The sequence below is a fragment of the Triticum urartu genome, chromosome 1A (genome assembly GCF_056163025.1).
Source record: "Triticum urartu cultivar PI428250 chromosome 1A, HENAU_Tu73, whole genome shotgun sequence".
Taxonomy (NCBI): Eukaryota; Viridiplantae; Streptophyta; class Magnoliopsida; order Poales; family Poaceae; genus Triticum; species Triticum urartu.
The window spans coordinates 559,258,566-559,264,585 of NC_141873.1; positions in this window are offsets into that span (position 1 = coordinate 559,258,566).

The window sequence follows — 6,020 nt, forward strand, 5'->3', positions numbered from 1 at the left end:
AGTTTGGTCAGTAATCGCCATAGTTTATGCAGTGTCGTCATCGCGCTCAAAGTGGACAGCGTGGTAGCCGCGGTGGAAAGGTCCTTTCATCGGTACTATTTTTTTTTTACTTTTAGCTTTTTAGCTGTTTGAGCCCCCCACCAGCATCCCCTGTTCTTTTTTACAACCACCTACCCTGTTGCTTTTGATAGATTTGCCTAGTGTAGGCCCGTCAAATCAAAATATATGTGGAGTCTGCGGTATCTTTTTTTTTTTTGAGAATCAGTTCAATTTTATTGCTCATCCCATGCTAGGGAGTAGGGATGTCATCTGAAACAACTTGCAAAATACATTCAGGAGGCTCATCGAACCAAAACATGTTTAATTCCGACGAAACTCTCTCTAGCTAAGCGCATCTCCAGCCGCGACCCCAGGCCATTTTTTAACACCGGCGACCAAAAAACGGCACAGGAGCTCCCCCAGGAGCCTGTTTTTCGCCGGTTTGGACCGAAACTGGCGCCGGCGGACCCGACTGAAACCGGCACGCTGGGGGGCGCCGGGGAAACCGATTTTGGCGCAATAGGAATGGGCCGACCGAGTCAGCGACACGCCGCTTCGTCGTCTTCATCGCCTCAGTTCCCGCGGGAATCAATGCCAAGGCTGCCGCGCTGTCGTGCCGGTCAGTCTCCATTGATGCCTCACGGGCGGCGCAGTGAAGACGCCGCGACGCGCATCCCGCCCGCTCCCGCAACGCGTCACCCGACATGCAGGTTCTCACCGCCTCGCCTCGGCTATAAAAGCTGACCTCCCCGCCGGTGAACGCCACAGTCGCCACAACTCGCCTTCTCTCTCACCTCATCTCACCACAGAAACAACTCTCTCCCCTCATTCTCCGCCGATGAACAATGGCTGAGTGGTACCCCGGCGACTCCGCGGCGGCGAACGACTTCGGCCGCCGCCATCTCCACGAGGACGAGGCACGCCTCCTCTACGAGGCCGACTATCCGACACTGCCAGACATGCGGGTGCCGGGCTCATGGAAGTTGAGCGCCGGCGGCGTCCCGGTGCCACCGGGGCTGAACGGCGGGCCGAGATCGCCGGCATCCGTTCATCGCTGTCGGAGGCGCAGCGGAATGAGTCGAGGTACGCCGCCGACAGCCACACGCTGTGGACGATGTACTTCGACCGCCACCACGAAGACCAGATCGCCTCCACCAACGGCAACATCCCCCGCGGCCGACTCAATGCCGACGGGCGGCGCGAATGGTGGGCGTGCACGGCCGCACCCTCAAGGTCGTCCTCGACCACATCGAGACCAGCAACACGGCGCGCCCGTCCTTCTCTCGCTGCCGTGGCAGCTCCTGGACGCCGGGGCGAATGGAGGCGGTGACCTCCTCGTTGTCGGGCTCGATTCGCTCTCCTCCAAGTCGCCAGCGCTTCGCCCCGTCAAGCCGGAGCCGCTGGAGACGCCGCACCCGCAGCGGCGCCCCTTGTCATCAACGGGGGCGGTCGCCCCTCCCCGCGTTCCCTCCGCCTAGTTCGGCCAAAGACCGAGCTGGGGTTGGTCCCCGTCAAGAAGGAGCACGCGGAGATGGCCGCCGCCGACGAGACCACCCTCAAGTGGGCGAAGGCGGACTACGTCCGTGAGCAGGTGGCGCGCCAGTGCCGGGCCTACGAGGAGATCAAGGCTCGTCGCCGCGGATGCGACGAGGGCGGCGTCGTCATCCTCGACAACGACGACGAGGAGGCGCCCGGGCCGTCCAACCCCCAGCGCTCGGCGACCCTGGTCAGGGGAGCAGCAGGGACGGGGGCAGCTCTGGCGGGACGCAGGGCAGCGGCGATGATGGCGACGACGACGACGACCGAGGTGACTACATCCAGTTCTACAGGTTCCTCGGCATGTAGAAGGCGGGCGGCGGCCGCGGCGTAGTAGGGCTAGGCGTAGTTTGTTTGTTTTTTGTACAAATTTGAATGAAAAAATCGCCGAGTTTGCGCCAAGTTGGGGGCGATCTAGGGGCGACGACTGAGAATGCAATCGCCCCCACGCTGAAAGTAAGCGCCGATTCGGCCCCAGACGGCGCTTTTTCAGCGTCCTCGGGGGCGGAACGGCCGGAGATGCTCTAAGATATGGGCGCCCGCCTGACCTAATTGTCGTACTGTAGTTGTTTAACTTTAAGCTTTTCAGCACATACCTGTTTGGATCAATCTCTGGTTTTATTCACTCCATAATTAATTTCAGCTTACCTACATATGTACTATTACATAAATCACCCATTTCTTTTCTCGAACACATTACATACGTAAGCATTTATATATACATGCATACACTCACTCCTGTGAATGCACATATACATCTCCCGTTTCTGACCACATCGAAGTGCAGTGACTAAAGATGCTCTTTTAACCTCTCCAGCTTTTTTCAAAATATATGGCCTTCTACACCTCAATCAGACTTTAGTCATTGTGTTTCGGTTTTATCTTTAATCAGTAACAAAGGAGAAAAGATTATTGGCTCCGCATTCGCTTGTATGGCTTGCTTCTGAGGGACAAAAAGAGATATTTAATGACCTTGCGAGAAAAAGGCAATGTAGACATTTTCACAACACTCGATTCGTATCCTCAATCCTAAACGTCTCTTTGTTTCATAGACGAGGAATATAATATACTCCCTCTGTAAACTAATATAAGAGTGTTTAGATCACTACTTTAGTATTCTAAACGCTCTTATATTAGTTTACGAAGGGAGTAAATAGGAAAGTCATAGAAAATAAGATGACGCATATTTAAATTCATATAGTAAAGACATGTCATTTGGTTTATAAGATATGGATTTTCCACAAGGTGTGAGCTAATTTTTCAGTTATTGAAATCTTAAGGATAGGAAACAATTCTACATAGAAATAAGAATTCATTCTTATAAACTAAATGACTCAAAAGGATATATTTTTCCTATTGAAACCATATCCTATAGAATTCCTACAAAATTTATGTAAACCCAAGATGCCTGCATGGATTTTTTTTTAAACGCGCAAGTAGTATAATGTTGCTCAAGTCATCATAGTTTTAATACAATTGTTATAATCATTGCGGTTGTTTTATATTTGATGCCCATACCTGTGGTTTGATGTCAGGTTTTGGTCCACTCCATCTAGTGTAACTTTTTGTTTATGAGATTCCCATGTAGTATAACTTTAACCTCTCTCAAGATCCGCATGTACATGTCCTCATCTCTTAACACATCTGAGTTTTTTTAATAATTCTTTGCTAAAAGCAACTGCCAAGTGGATGTGGCCTTCATAGTTTACGGTCAGTGTCCCCCACATTCCTTGCATGACAACCACACTCCTCAAACGTCCAGTTACATACATGTGATTGATGAATATGAAGAGAGAAAATATAAAAACAATAAAGAATGAGAAAGGTGGTCCGCGATGATGGGCCACATCTTACGTGGCGGACTACCTGAACAAAGTGAGAGTTGCGGTTGGGTGGCTTTTTTCTTCTTTCTTCTATCCGAGCAATGACCGTGATGTCCGCTCGAACGTTTAAGGAGGATATGAAGAATCCAGTTGTAGATGCTCTAAGTGTGTGTGGTCTTCCAAATGTACATTCAAAATTACTCTTGTATTTTCTATCAAAAATATTACTTTTGTACTCCCTTCGTTTCAAACTTTCAATGAACAATACGCGGACGCATCCTAAAAACTAATTTTGATCATAAATTAATAAATAATATATATATATATATATTTGTGACTTAAAAATCACACCATTGGAAACTTCTTTTCAATACGAATTCAACTGTATAATTTTATCACATATAATTAATATTTAGCTGGAATTTTGGAATATGTGCGTGCTTTATTCATGAAATGAATGGAGTACGATAGTAAGAGGATTCGTGGCGCACATACAGGCCCGTATCTGGGCAGGTGCATCCGGAGCAATGGCACAGGGCCCAAAAAAATTAGGGGCCCCAAAATTTCTCTAAGTACTAGTATTTCCATAATTACCAAGGGGTTAACTGATTCTAAAAAATGGTTAATTGAAGTCTAATGAGCCATTAATCAGTATGGTTGAAAGATGTAAGATTGTTACTAATCAAAAAAAACTAAGATTCCATATTAATATGGAAAGATAGTATACTACCTTTTCTATTTGGCAAATGGTAATTCTTGGAACACGTATGCAAAAAAAAACATTTTTAGACTTTTCTACCCATGGGACCTAATTTTAAGTTTGCACAGGGCCCCATGTTTTGGAGGTACGGCCCTGCGCACATAGGTGGGGATACGTAGATTGTCGGCCACCGATCTGCGCTAAGGTTCATAAACTCGTTTGTGTATAGGTTATTTGCTCTCGTATAATGTTTCTTATATGCACATAAGGCATTTGTAAATTAAAGCAGTATACTTATTCGTGTGGAGTCGCATACCTGCTGGTGTGGGGTCGCCTAGCATTTGATTACGGAATGTAACATAGAGAAATAGCAGGGATGAAAAAAAGTGTTGTTCTAGTTCTCCTGTAAGAACAACCATCTTCGACCATCATTTCTGTAGAAGAAAGAGCAAAGAACAGTTACTATTATCATCGATTGAAGGACGTCAACGGTATCAACAAGAGGACCAAAGCTATATCCAAAGATTTTGCTGAAAAGGTTGGTTGTTCTTGTATATTTCATCTCCATAGCTATTTGTTGATATATGGTTCTTTATTTTCTCTAATACCTATTCAATCACACGGCAGCTTCACCAATAAACCGACGAGGAATTTGAGCCAGGGCAGCTTCACCTGCTAAACATATACACGGAATCTGTTGCCCAGTCAAACCCATTCGACTTAACAGAGAAATGCAAAACCGACTCACCTCTGCTAGAGGAAAGCAATCGTTCTCAGACTAATGGCGACGCAAATCAGATTAAGCAAATCGGTTGCTGTTGTCATGGTTGAGCAGGACTCATGTCGTTGCCCAGAATATACTAACCAATAACATTTTCTGCAGCATCAGATACCAGTGAAAGTACACGCATGCTTGGTCGCTTTGAGTTGACTCGAGATCGATGCGCAGCAGCCGCTCTATCCCTCACCTGCAACTACTTCCGCCATTTTCTTTTCGGGAAGCATGCCTTGTCTGACTTAAAAACTGTCTGTCAGTTGAAAATTCATAGATAGAAGAAACAGAGGAGCATGTTCCCTTCGTTCCAAAATAGATAGTACAAAGTTGAGTCATCTATTTTGGAACAGAGGAATAGAAGACATCTCCTCCGGTGCTGTGCTCCACGGAGCACGTTAATCAGTAGTCACCCTCCTGTAACCTGCTGCAGGCGTGTCCGTCAATTGCTCCAGTTGCTACTGACAATCGTGGAGGAAGGAACAATGACACCAAGCGTTTATAACCAGGTAAAGAATCTAACTTTAACTTCAACCATCGCTTTGTCCTTCCTTTTCTAATTGGCAAGCCTAAATATTAATTAATTACTCTCCCCGTCCGGAAATACTTGTCATCAAAATACATCTAGATACATCCCCTTTTATTCATCTTAATGACAAGTATTTCCAGATGGAGGGAGTACTAAATTAGCTGGCTTGATTTTGTTGTGCATGCCCTAGCTTTTGATACACGCTAGTTGGATAACGGATCTTAATTAGTGGCTAATAACAGAACCCTCTATTCCAGCAAAAATATACTTCCTCCATCCCAAAATAAGTATCTCAACTTTATACTAAGCTTGAGACATTTATTTTAAAACAGAGGGAGTACTAGATAATGGAATCCTGTAACACATGGAAGTAGGGGGTTAGTGTCATTAAAGATACGTACTCCATTCATTCTCCTCGAATTTTGACTAACAAAAACGAGCTATATGCCATACAAAATATATAATTGAATCTATATTCGACATAACTTTTCAGTGGTATAATTTTCATGGTGCATTCGACATAAAGCAGGCCAGGGCTCCACAAATAGTAACTCTAGGTTCCAAGTTTTCAAACAAATATTGCATTACAGTGAAAACGTGGAAAATAAAGCAGACCAGTGC